Source organism: Cydia strobilella, chromosome 11 (assembly GCF_947568885.1).
Source record: "Cydia strobilella chromosome 11, ilCydStro3.1, whole genome shotgun sequence".
In the NCBI taxonomy this organism is placed as follows: domain Eukaryota; kingdom Metazoa; phylum Arthropoda; class Insecta; order Lepidoptera; family Tortricidae; genus Cydia; species Cydia strobilella.
In genome coordinates, this window is record NC_086051.1 from 14,488,422 (window position 1) to 14,502,602 (window position 14,181).

The window sequence follows — 14,181 nt, forward strand, 5'->3', positions numbered from 1 at the left end:
AATTAAGCGTGTAGATAGGTACTGGGGTGGGTCATTTTTACTTCATTTTATTCTAATAGGGGCACAGTTAAAAAAAGGTTAAAGTTTTCGTAAAATGTATGGACATAGTAAAAAAAATGTCTAATTTTGATTACTTTTTTGTTTTTTTTTTTCTATGAGAAATCATTTTATTTAGTAACAAAAAACTTAACTTACTTTTTTGTTTAATTTATGGGCTCTGAACCTTTGCCATGCTATTTCTAGCCAATAATGGTATATCTTTTTAGCCTAACTTTGAATAAAGAGACAATACAAAATGTAACAATACTTACATGAAAACTTTGAAATGGATCCGGAGGCAGAACATGAATTCCGATTTCAAAATAATTTGAAATAAGTACTGTTTATTGGCATTATTACGCAACTTTTTGTAACTGTGCCCGAAGGATAACTAATACTTTTTTTTCTCCATACACGAGTGACCCACCTAGGTACTTTAGATCGCTATGAACATAGCTACTCCTGCTGCTGAGTGTACCGACGTCTAATTCTTATTAGGGTTCCGTACCCGTACCCAAAGGGTAAAAACGGGACCCTATTACTAAGACACCGCTGTCCGTCTGTTCGTCTGTCCGTCTGTCTGTCTGTCACCAGGCTGTATCTCATGAACCGTGACAGCTAGACAGTTGAAATTTTTACAGATGATGTATTTCTGTTGCCGCTATAACAACAAATACCAAAAAGTACGGAACCCTCAGTGCGCGAGTCCGACTCGAACTTTGCCGGTTTTTTACTATTACAAGCACGCACACTGTTTACTGTCCATAAAACGGTTGACACTCGCACGTACTGACTGTCAACTGTCACGTTTTACACATACCAATAACTGTATCTGGTGAAACTGTAAATAGACGGATCAAATAAGTATATCTTGTTATTATTCTGCCCTGTCAGCCAGGTGACATAAGTAGTTTTAGAATTTAGATGACCAGTAATGAAATGGGCGCACGATTACCACAGAACTATACAGTTAGACTGCCCAAATAGATAGGCATATGAGCTCCATAGTTTTTTTTTTTTTTTTTTTTTTTTTTATGGTAGGAGTTTAGAGTAATATTAGCTCTATCATATCCATGTGATGACGCCGGGATGTCCCGAAGGGGCATCCCGGGGGTATTAGAATGAGTTGCCTGCGTCCTGAAGGGACGCAGGTCTTTACCTCCGTAGGGGGTGTTAGATTATGTCTACGTAAGTCAGTCAGTGTTTTTAATTTATTTTAGTCGATTTGTCTGTTGGTTTGTCAGTGAGTTACACGAGCGGGAGAGAGAGAGAGAGAGCGAGCATTGGGCGCGATGGGGTCAGAAGTCGTGGTCGGTGCTATGTATTCGCTTGGGCGACCGCCGCCGCAGCCAGCTCTTGAGCCGTTATGATACCTGCAATAGTTAAGGTTACACCCACTCTTGGTTCTGATTTTAAACGTTGTGATATGTTATATAAATTCTGTAGTACTGTTGTCATTTCTATGTGAGCTCCATACTATGTGGTAATAATGACATACATAATTGGGCTCGGCGTGGCAAAAATGTGAACTTTGGAGGGCCCCTAATAGGGATGATGACACATGTTGAATTTTATAACAAAATCTAGTAAAATAGATAGCAAATGGCAAATAACTTACCATGTATTATTAATCTTTGTTATTTGAAATAAATGATTATTTAATTACTGCAATTATAGAGTAACTTATACATACTTTACATTTTTGACAAGTTTTCAGAGATAAGAAAATATGACATTGATGCATCAAGACGGTTTGTTTACCGGGGAACGCGAATCCGAAATTTTGCTATCTGCCTCTTTATCGCTCGAATATGCAAGAGTGACAGAGATGTTAGATAACGAAATTTAGATTTTCTTGTTTCGCGATAGACCCTCAGATTGTAGTAGTGGCGCCCCCTACGCAATTTTGCGTATTGCCCTATTCTTGGAGTGAAACTTGCAATGTGTAACAGCTGTCATTTAATTTAAAAAAAACTTTTAGTAGTCGGGCAGTATAAACCAATATGCTATAGACAAAGACTATGTAACTCCGTATTAGATGGATACAGTGTAAGGAAAAAACGTGCCTCGAAAATCAAGAAAATTTGATTCTCGAATAGAGGGCGCTACCACGTTTTACCACCTTTGGCCTATTCTCGTTTAGATGGCGTTGACGTTTGTTATTCAACTATTTTAACAAGTATTAGTGAAAGAACATGGGTCAAAATCATATAAAAATAGTAAATACAAATAAAAAATCTTTTATCCATATGTATAAATATATACATTTTTTTATATTTTTATTGTTATGTCGATAGAAATGGCAATGAATTCACTGTGGCTTCAAAATTTACTATGACAGGACCGCTCTATCCTATTATATCCTCTTTGCTATAGATAAGTAAAATGTCTCAAGTGAACAGATATTTCGCAACATAAGACCAAGTTTCCGTAGTGTAGCGGTTATCACGTGTGCTTCACACGCACAAGGCCCCCGGTTCGATCCCGGGCGGAAACAGTATAAGTTTTTGTATTTTTTTTTATATTTACTTGGTTACGATTTAAAAATATATATTAAAAGCATCTTTGCACCGGGAACGGCAGGAAGCGGTTAATTTTGTTTAAATTTATAGTTTAAATTTTTATTTGTAAGCTTTAGGTAACTACCTAATTTAATTTGTAATTTTTAAATTTAACAATAAATAAATTTTATAAAAGTAATGATCATAAATTATTGTTTTTTGAATTATACTGATTTCACTTTATTGTTTATCTTATATCATTTGTTTATGATTAAAAAATAAAACTATCAAAAATCTATCATTTTTTTCATTCTTTTTAAATATTCTATATGTAATAAAATAAATAACTATGATCATCACTAATTTAGTTCAAAAAAAAGTGGCACGAAAATATAGTATGATAGGTACCATTTTTTTATATATAAATATATTGTGACGTTTTCAATCAAAAGGTACCACATTGTCGCTTACCATAAGGACGAAAATTGCTTGTATCTTATAAGAAAAACCTGTCAGAGCGTCCTTATGGCAAGCGACAATGTGGTACCTTTTGCTTGAAAACGACACAATATGCACACGTTATGGTGGTTATTGTGGTTGACTGGTAGAGCTGTCATTAAGTCCGCTATTTGTACTTTCATGGATTGTTCAATAATCATTAAATAAATAAATAAATATATTTTTATTGAATGTTATATTTTATTTTTCTAATTACAAAAAATAATACAGCAAGACAGTTAAAAATTTAAGCACTGATGTTCAATTCAAAACGATATATACTAACATTACTAACACACGATTGTTTGATTATAATAAAAATATTCATACTATTAATGTACCGCTTTCATAAAAACATTTGTTATAATTAGGTATGCACACATGTCATTTGACATTTCGTATTTGACCATCGACAACAAAACAGTTCGAAACAATAAATAATCAAGACAAAGTAATCCTTAAAGTTTAAAACTTTTTTCAACACGACTTACTTACCCATATTCAATATTTAAAAAAGCTAAAGAACAGTGCACACGTGTTCCGAGCCCGCATGAACTTTACAAAACAAAAAACTTCAATAAAAATCATTTGCATAAAGAATAGTGGAATCTTGGCGGGGCGCCCAAACAATTAAACCATTGTTCCGCTCTTTATGTTTTAAAACAAAAGGGTCTAGTGTGCATGCCGCTTTATAATAAGCTCAGTGACAAAATGTAGTTACTTAATATGATTTTGTTGCGAGTTACTCCTTTTTGGATGGGAGCGTTTGTATGTTGCTTGGCATGCGGGTTGGGTTAAAAATTAGTTAAATTTTAAGCTGATTATTTTATTAAAATTGATGTAGTCAATTCATTCTTTTTTTATTAGTAATTATCAATTAAGGAAGTCGTCATAACGGAGGTATTTCCGTTAGACTTATATTGACCGGTATATCGACCGTGATTACCTTTTGTATTGTTTTTGAGTTCCCGATATTCCCGATATAAGTCTAGTGAAACTATAAGTACTATAACCGTGAATCATTCGAAACTGTTATATTATTTCTGTTGTAAAGTTTCAAAGTTTTTATTTGCGAGATTCATGGTCAGGTATTAGGTACAGTGTGTGACTAATAACATGGCTCAACAAAATTCACCATTTTAATAGTGGCATGAAAATTTAAATATATCATTGTAGATCTCGCGGTCAGTTTATTATTGGAAAAGGTTTATTTGTTTTCCTATATCTAACTTTTGTCGATTTATATAGTTACATATTCTATATTCACGGGTATATTTTTTTTCCTTAGTAATAAACAGGTAAAGGTGCATAAAATAAGTTATTCTAAATAATTATAGCCCAGTAAAAATATGCTTGCGCAAAATATTAAATATAATATATCAGGCTATTACCCTGATTTTTGAAATATGTATCATTCTAATAAGAAATTTCCAAATAAAATTATATGCATGAATTCTACATACATTGTACTCGTAAGTAGGTAAATAGGCTAAAAATAACCCCGTTATTTCATTTCAAACAATTAAGACATCATAATCATTTTCGCCCACACTACTTAGTTATAATTTGTTGGATTCTAGTTCGTATATAATACCGTAAAATGGGATGAGTAGGGTTCGCGGGGAGAGTTGGGTTATGAAGGGGGAGAGAAGAATTGAAAGGGGGTGAGATGGGTTTTTAAGGCTACTGCTACAAAAATAATGTATTCCAATTTAAAATGGAGCTATAGTAATACTCATAATAAAAAAAAAGATACGGTAATCTTCCAAAATCACCTTTGTATGAAAGCCCATCTCACCCCAATTACGAGGGACTACGGGGTGGGGTCGAATTTCCTGTTTATCGTCAAAGTTATGAAATGGAACTACCCAAAATAAAATAAAAACTCAAATACAAACGTCCGGAACACTTATTATATACACCATTCAGTTTGCATATGTAAAAATGAAATAATATCATGATATATCCGTTAAACAAAAAACATCAGCTAAGTATTATAAATTATTTCCAATTCGCCATACCTGCGCTCCGGTAAAATAACTGGAGTATTAAGTATCATCTCTAGACTTAATCTTGTTTTAAGTTGACTGACTCAGTTAATCCAGGGGCGTGATTTCTCGAAAGTGTTAGTCAGGTCAGAACGGACATTATAAAAATTACATCGATTTCGGCTTAGTCGTTATCGCGGTTTGTTTCCAAGTAAATGACACTGGTTCTTTGGATTAAATATAATTATGTACTTAATAATATTGTCTTCGGTTACCGCGATAGTTACTCATGAAATAAAACTTTGAAAACGGATTATATCTCTTTACAGCGTTCGTGGTCAACGGGTGATTCAATATACGCGATATAATCCGTTTTCATAGTTTTATTTTATGTACTTAATAGTTAATACAAACGAAAGGCGAAAAAATTACAATTTTTGCTAAGTATTGAAACATCCAATAAATAAATATTATAGGATATTTTTACACATTTTTTTATTTTATTTATTTACACAAAGGGTACATGCTTACAAACAAAATTTATGCATCGCCAAACTATAACCGGTTTGTTGGCGATTGAAGCGCTCAATAACAAAATGGAATCATGAATGCACCTGAACAAAACAATTGACTAAGCCCCGCGGTAAGCTCAAGAAGACTTGTGTTGTGGGTACTCAGACAACGATATATATAATATATAAATACTTAAATACATAGGAAACAACCATACAATACAATACCATACAAATACTCTTTATTGCACACCTCATTACAGAAAACAATACAAAGAATACAGAAAAGAAGAGGTTAAACAACAGGCGGACCATGACTCAGGAACAAAATATATTTGTGCTCCGATTAGGCCAGACCGGTCGTCAATAATGCGATGTTCATAATGTTCATATACAGTGCGTAAATGCAATACGGGCAATAAATTTACCTACATGCCGAATTTATTCGTGAAATCATTAATTAAGAAGTTTTTTATGTTACTTTATTATGACCCCGTAACTAATGTATCAAAATTTACCGAGCAGCAATGTACTGCAAACATTACGAGACATAACATGCCATGACATTACGAGTTTTTTATAGGGACCGTGCGCGTTAGAGGGTCTGCCATCTTGTGGCCTGAATCGGAACCAGAAACATGTACATGACATGTACATTGACACTTCACGCCAAAGCAAGTGCTGCCATCTTGTGGGCTACTTTGGAAGAATAAACTACACATTTACGCCTCGCGCCAAAAATCTGACGTCTCCTCTGCTGCCCCCTACAGTTTATACACGCTCCCTATAGTAACTGCCAACAAGCGTTGACGTTTTAAGTTAAATGTCACTTTTGACACTGGCGCATCGGTTTGTCATCTTATAAGCATTGTTCGAATTGGGCCGTAAATCAGGCTTTATCCAGCCAATAAACACATTCAAACAAGCGTCATGCGCATGCCCTGACTCATGCCACCTACGCAATTTGTAAATCATTTAATTTGAATTTTAATGCATCTGCATCCTTAATCCCGGGTCTTGTTCTTATTTCAAACTGTCGGTTAGTTATTGCTTTATTAATCATGTCATTGTATATGAAGTTATGTAATACATAAAACCATTTTAGAGCACAAATAAGTGTAAGGAGGCAAATTCAAACTTACTCTTGTTATCTATTATTTTGATGTCCAAAATGATATCTAAATGATGTATTTTTGTTGTCAAATGCTCGTGCTTTCTCGCTTGCGTCAATCAATACTACATATAGCAAAATGCACGCGCGATTGATGACTAAATAATATCATTTTGATTACAGATGCACGTTCGAATTGGTTAAAGCCATTATAAATATGTTCGTAAAACTGCGCAGAAATAAATTTATAATATATTCAATCATATAGATTCATATTCATTTTACAGTAATTTTCTAATAAGAATAAAATCATCAGTAAGTTAAAATTATGACTCATTGGAATAAATGTAAAGTTTCACAATATTTTATTCTTTACCTCAATGATGAGTTATAATAAAATAACACATAAGTACGTTAGGTACCAATGAATAATTGTAACTAGGAGAATTATAATTCAGAACACACCGTACAAATTTTTGTGTCAAGAAAACCAATTTAAGGTTATATGGGGTAAGAGAAACACCGGGACAAGAAAAACACCAGTAGGGAATCCTCAGAGTAGGACCACGCTTGGTCCGCGAGCCAGGCGAAAATTTCGTCAATCATCGCCTTCCTCGCGAAAACTCGTATAGTGGTTAACGGCTATTTAAGATGCACCCTAGTGGAAGTCAGCTGCCGCTCCGTTGGTGGGTTGAGGAATGGCAGCCACCGAAACACGTAAAAAAAAAAAATGTTTTTAGTCATCGCCTTCCTCTTGATACTTTGTCAGATGGTAGTTTAGGTGCTATTGATAGTAAAACCAATCGTCAGCCGGTTGTATCGCGGTGGAAACATCGTCAGCTGGTCACATGAACTTGTAAAAAAAAAAAATGTTTTTAGTCATCGCCTTCCTCTTGATACTTTGTCAGATGGTAGTTTAGGTGCTATTGATAGTAAAACCAATCGTCAGCCGGTTGTATCGCGGTGGAAACACCGTCAGCTTGTCACATGAACTTGTAAAAAAAAATAATGTTTTCAGTCATCGCCTTCCTCTTGATACTTTGTCAGATGGTAGTTTAGGTGCTATTGATAGTAAAACCAATCGTCAGCCGGTTGTATCGCGGTGGAAACACCGTCAGCTGGTCACATGAACTTGTAAAAAAAAAAAATGTTTTCAGTCATCGCCTTCCTCTTGATACTTTGTCAGATGGTAGTTTTGGTGCTATTGTTAGTAAAAACAATCGTCAGCCGGTTGTATCGCGGTGGAAACACCGTCAGCTGGTCACATGAAAATTTAAAAAAAAAGTTTCAGTCATCGCCTCCCGTTTGATACTTTGTCAGATGATAGTTTAGGATCTGTTGTGAATAAAAATAATCGTCAGCCGGCTGTATCGCGGTGGAAACACCGTCAGCTGGTCACATGAACTTGTAAAAAAAAAAAATGTTTTTAGTCATCGCCTTCCTCTTGATACTTTGTCAGATGGTAGTTTAGATGCTATTGATAGTAAAACCAATCGTCAGCCGGTTGTATCGCGGTGGAAACACCGTCAGCTGGTCACATGAACTTGTAAAAAAAAAAATGTTTTCAGTCATCGCCTTCCTCTTGATACTTTGTCAGATGGTAGTTTTGGTGCTATTGTTAGTAAAAACAATCGTCAGCCGGTTGTATCGCGGTGGAAACATCGTCAGCTGGTCACATGAACTTGTAAAAAAAAAAACTGTTTTCAGTCATCGCCTTCCTCTTGATACTTTGTCAGATGGTAGTTTTGGTGCTATTGTTAGTAAAAACAATCGTCAGCCGGTTGTATCGCGGTGGAAACATCGTCAGCTGGTCACATGAACTTGTAAAAAAAAAAACTGTTTTCAGTCATCGCCTTCCTCTTGATACTTTGTCAGATGGTAGTTTAGGTGCTATTGTTAGTAAAAACAATCGTCAGCCGGTTGTATCGCGGTGGAAACACCGTCAGCTGGTCACATGAACATATAAAAAAAATTGTTTTCAGTCATGGCCTCCCGTCCCGTTGTTTGATACTTTGTCAGATGCTGCTGTGTTGCTGCTGCACAAAAAACTGTTTTAGGTGCAGAGCAGGCATGAGTTTCAATAAAATTTTAGTTAATTTACTTTCATATATTTAGTGATAGCATATCAGTAGTGTGTTAGTGCCGGTTCTAGACCAAAACTTTTCCGCTAGGGGACGACACTAAATCTAATAAAAAATACTGCAAAAATGGAAAATATATCCACCTGGTGCATCAAAACATTCAAAGTATTTAAGATGCACCCTAGTGGAAGTCAGCTGCCGCTCCGTTGGTGGGTTGAGGACTCCCGGTTGATACTTTGTCAGGTGGTAGTTTAGGTGTTTAGGTGGTCAGTGAACTTGTAAACTTGTGAACTTGTTGGTTGATGTTAAAATAAATGTATTTTCTTTGTTTCTTTCTTTCTTTCTTTAAAAAAAAATTGTTTTCAGTCATTGCCTCCCGTTTGATACTTTGTCAGATGATAGTTTAGGTGCTGTTGTGAATAAAAATAATCGTTAGCTGGCTGTATCGCGGTGGAAACACCGTCAGCTGGTCACATGAATTTGTAAAATGCTAATTTACTCATTGTTATCCTTATACATAGTAATTTATTAATCTCATGAAAAAGATCGTTAACTATTTATAAGCATTTGGGTATACATATTTTCATTCCTTTTGCTTGATACCCTCTAGCCACAAAGACGATAAAGAAATTAAAAGTAAAAAACGTTGAAACTTCATTCCCCTCCAATTCATTTCTATCCATTCCTTCCAATATTTTCGGAGAAAGAAATGAATCAAAGGACCACGGTGGGTACGTATTTTACCGGTCAACTAATTAATCTAATTCTGGTTGTTTAAATAAATTTAAATGAGTACTAAAATAAATAGATTAGCAACTAAAACGGAGCTAAGTTATACATATAAATATGAGTAGTGTTTTAATGCTGTTACAGCTTTTGTTTGTTTTCAGAAAGGTAACAAGTATTTATTTGGCAACTGAATTATTATAGGTACTCGTATTGGAGACCATTTATGAAGCACATTTTAAAAATAAATCGTCTATCTATTAATTCAAAAATGAAGTTGTTTTAAGTCATGGGTAAATGTTGTTGTTGTTGTTGTTTGTTGTTGTTGTCCTATGGTACCCCATCGGTACAAAGGGCCTTCGTGAGACGTCGCCATCCGCTCCTGTCCTGCGCCTCGCGCTTCGCGTCCCTCCAACTCAGTCCTGCTGCCCGCAGCTCAGCGTCGATTGTGCGCTGCCACGTGCAGGGGTCGGAAACCGGTATTTGCTCCATACAAAAATACCGGTATTATTACGTTCTTTTTCGTTCTTTTGTTTATAATTTCATTTTTAATGGGACATTTTAATAATGCAAAATTGTTTCCTAAATACATGATTCAGTCCTACGTAATGAGCATAAAACAATTCAAAATATTGGGCTATTTCGAGGTTTAAAAAAAATACCGGTTCCGAGCCCTGGCCACGTGTGCGCCGGCCGGCCCTGTCGCTTGCTCCCGTGCGGCTTCCACTTGTAAGCAATCCTGGCCGTGTTGTCATCTGGTCTTCGGAGGGTGTGCCCTATCCACTTCCACTTCCGTTTCGCGATTTCTTGTTTGACCGGGACTTGGTGGCATCGATTCCATAGATCCTTGTTGCTGGAAATGGGAATCCTTGTCGAAGGAATGGATCTTAAGCACTTGGTAAATGAGAAAATTAAAAAATAAAGTTTTTCAAACTATATCGTGTTATATATCAAATGAAAGAACTCATTGTGAGAATCTCAAATATTTTTTGAAGTGAAACTTCTTATGGCACTTCCAACTGACAGCGTTAAACGTTTAACGCTACCATACATAATAATTTAATTTATACCATACATAATATACATACATATACCAGGCGAACATAACTATGAATATACAAATACAAGAGTGTGACCAGTAAGTTGAATAGGGTAATTTCCCGAAAGTAGGGTAATTGATGCTCTTCTTAATAAATCAAGAATAAATCGCTACCATAGATAATTTAATTTTATACTCTATTATTAACTCACTAAAGTTAACTTTCGCTCGACCAGCACGGTGTCTTATCTCCCTCTCTCTCTGTGTATACTTGTTTGATACATACATGTACCAGGCTAACATAACTATAAAGGAGGTTTAAGAATTATATAACTGGAGAGGTGACAGATAAAAATGCCAATAGATAATTTATACCAACGAGTAAAGTAAGTATAATAGGTAAAGAGAGCACTTGAAGCATTTTATGGAAACTGATTTGAAAGCGCCATCTTTGATTTTATTCTGAAACTAAGTATATATGTGTGCGTGCACAACTACATATGCATACATACGTGTACTTTCGTCCCACATAATATTAGGTCTACTTGGCCAGTTTACAAGTACCATTTTTTGTTTGTAACAAAAAACTTTTATTGATTGCAAGATATCAAACAAAAAAAATTACTTGTAAACCGCCCAAGTAGTCCTAATATTATGTAAAAAAGATTTAAAAGAGTTGAATGAATATAACAAAACCATAATAGTAAAGGAAGTATTTTTATTGCTTTTCAATTTGGTATACAAAGATAGTACCTAATAAGAGCAGGTGTACCAGGTTGTCCCATAATGACCTGGACTGACCCATTTCTGCGCGACATGTCATGACATGTTATGCACTATTGGATAGCAATGTCCAAAATTGAGTACCGAAGTGTCATAAAATTCCTGTTTAAAGAAGGATTATCTCCCGCTCAAATCAAAGATCGTTTAGATGGCGTATTCGGCGAGTCTTCTCCTTCTTATAGCACCGTAAAAAACTGGGTAAACGAGTTTCGATTTGGTCGGGAAGCTGTCGAAGATCTGGGACATGATGGAAGACCAGTGGAGGTCCTCACTTCTGAAAATATCAACAGCGTCCAAGAGGAAGTTTTAAGTGATCGCCGCCTAAAGATCAGAGAAATAGCAGCAAGACTAGGGCTTTCTAAGAGCACCGTCCACCGCATAATTCACGATCATCTTCACATGAGTAAGGTCAGTGCAAGGTGGGTACCTAAACTTCTATCAGCTGTTCAGAAAGAAGAACGCGTGAAATGTGCCTCTAAATTTTTGGAGCTCTGTGGCGAAAACCCTAAAAGCATAATTAAACGGCTGGTAACTGGAGACGAAACAATGGTGCTTTATTATGATCCCGAGAGCAAACGCGAGTCGATTGAGTGGCGTTTTAAAAACGAAAAGCCCCCTATTAAAGCGAAGGTGCACCAGTCCACCAAAAAGCTGATGTGCACAATCTTTTGGGATGGCCATGGTATCCTGATTGTCGATTTTAAAGAACGTAATACCGTTATAAATGGCTCTTATAAATTTTTCAATATATTTGTACATTCTTATACGATGGCCCAGCGTAGGCCAGTCCAAGGGACGCAGCTATGCGGTGGAATGAGATATCAATATCACTTGCTCGCTCTCGCTCTAACGCATAAATGCGTCCCTTGGACTCCCTCGTGACCTTATAGATACTACTACTTTCCGAATCAGAAAATAGATATTTTGTCAGCGCATAAGGTGGTAAAGATTGACAACTAACTGAACTAACGGATTAGCGTCTTTAACATTTCATACAAGTTATATGGGTCGAAATGGAAGTTTAATTTACGATTACTCCTGAGATATTAATTTAAATTGTATGGTGTAAGGGACCTTTGTAATCTGTATGAAATGCTTAATATAACTGACGTATTTAATTTGGTAATTATTATTAATACTGTATCCGTGTAAATAGCTTTGCAAATACCACATACTATGAAATCTTTTTGTAGTAAAGATAAGAATGGGTATAGTAAGTTATCCTTAAAAGATAGACATACACCATCGCGGACTTTTTTGTAGAGCAATGAAAGAGAGATCTTTCCACCATACATTGTTTTGTTATATCTCAAACGGGTTGGGCAGCGTTTTCGATTAAATGTGTTAGCCAGCGTGATTTTTTTCTGACTTGATTACCAAATATCGTCATATTACAACCAATTTACACAAAACCTTAACAAATTATACGACTTAACCTTCCTCAAGAATCACTCTATTCATAGGTGAAAACCGCATAAAAATCCGTTCAGTAGTTTTCACTGAAATTATTACGATATACTTACTGCTCGCTTAATACTTTGATAAAATACAAGCCTATAGTTGCAACCGCTGTGTGGCGCTGTCTTCGTGCACGGTCCCAATAACCATTATTCGATAAATTGTCCTTGAAATGAATAATGTGCTGATTTTATAACGTTTTCAAGGCAAAATCATATTTTTCTGCCTTAATTTTGATTTGAATTCTTTTTGCATACCTACCTACATCAAGCCTTTTAAGGCCATCCCGCCGATTCGTCGCCGCCGCCGACTAATTTTGACCGGCGGCGCTCATATCTAATCAGTAGGCCGAGCACATGATTGACGCGACAGTATCTCGCTGCGAAATAGACTACCCGTCTTTTACTAACTGTATGAATTAAAGAGGGACGAGTAGTCTATGTCGCGGCGAGATACTCTCGCGCCAATCATGTGCTAGCCCGGCTGATCACGTCTATTTTTGCATTAGCATATTATTACACTGTCATCGGACATAAAGAAGTAATTTAAATTTCAACTGAATCAGATCACGGTTGTTCCTAAAGGTAGGTATTTTAGTTTTTCGTAAATAACTCGTAACATCATATAGCAAATTTATATACAATTTTCCATAAAAAGTTTCTGAACACTCACTTGGATCAAATATCTGGACCCAAAGAGGGAACAGTGGCTTGGTAGAAAATAGGTGGCTGACCGAGCCAATTTTGATTCACAACAGCACCTAAGCTATAATCTGACAAAGTATCAAACGGGAGGCGATGACTGAAAATTTTTTTTTTTTGACAAGTTCATGTGACCAGCTGACGGTGTTTCCACCGCGATACAACCGGCTGACGATTGTTTTTATTCACAACAGCACCTAAACTATCATCTGACAAAGTATCGAACGGGAGGCGATGACTAAAAACAATTTTTTTTTACAAGTTCATGTGACCAGCTGACGGTGTTTCCACCGCGATACAACCGGCTGACGATTATTTTTAATCACAACAGAAGCTAAACTATCTAGCTATAATGAATTAATGCCTCAACTTAATAGTTAATAACCACCAGGTGGGGTTCGTTCACCAGACTTAGTTAATTCGGTCGTTAATTATATTAAATAGTCAGTTTAAATTTAAGGAACGTAAGGACATTGTATCCATGTCTGTTGAACGGACTATAGAACTAAGTGCAGTAGAATGGGAGCAATTTTAAGATAAAGCGGATGATACCTGTATTATTGTACAAGCGGATAATTTCAACAATTTAAAGTACAAACTCTGTCACGTGACAAGTTTAATCGAAAAATGGTTCTCTGCAAATGGCATGTTAATTAATCTTGACAAGACAAATATTGTTCATTTTCGACTATAAAATACAAATACAAATAAACTGAATATTGTAGTAAATGACACCTAAATCCC

The 14,181-nt window shown here is 35.8% G+C and overlaps 1 long non-coding RNA gene and 1 other non-coding gene across 2 annotated transcripts in view; both read left to right on the plus strand.

The window, feature by feature from the left end:
- The first annotated feature begins 1,043 nt into the window (after window positions 1-1,043).
- LOC134745663 (uncharacterized) overlaps window positions 1,044-14,181 on the plus strand; it is a 141,236-nt gene continuing 128,098 nt past the window's right edge. Inside the window, exon 1 of the long non-coding RNA XR_010128196.1 lies at window positions 1,044-1,082. This is a non-coding gene — a long non-coding RNA (uncharacterized LOC134745663). The remainder of the gene's footprint in view (window positions 1,083-14,181) is intronic.
- Window positions 2,464-2,536, plus strand: Trnav-cac (transfer RNA valine (anticodon CAC)). The gene has a single exon. It is a non-coding gene; the product is annotated as a tRNA-Val (tRNA).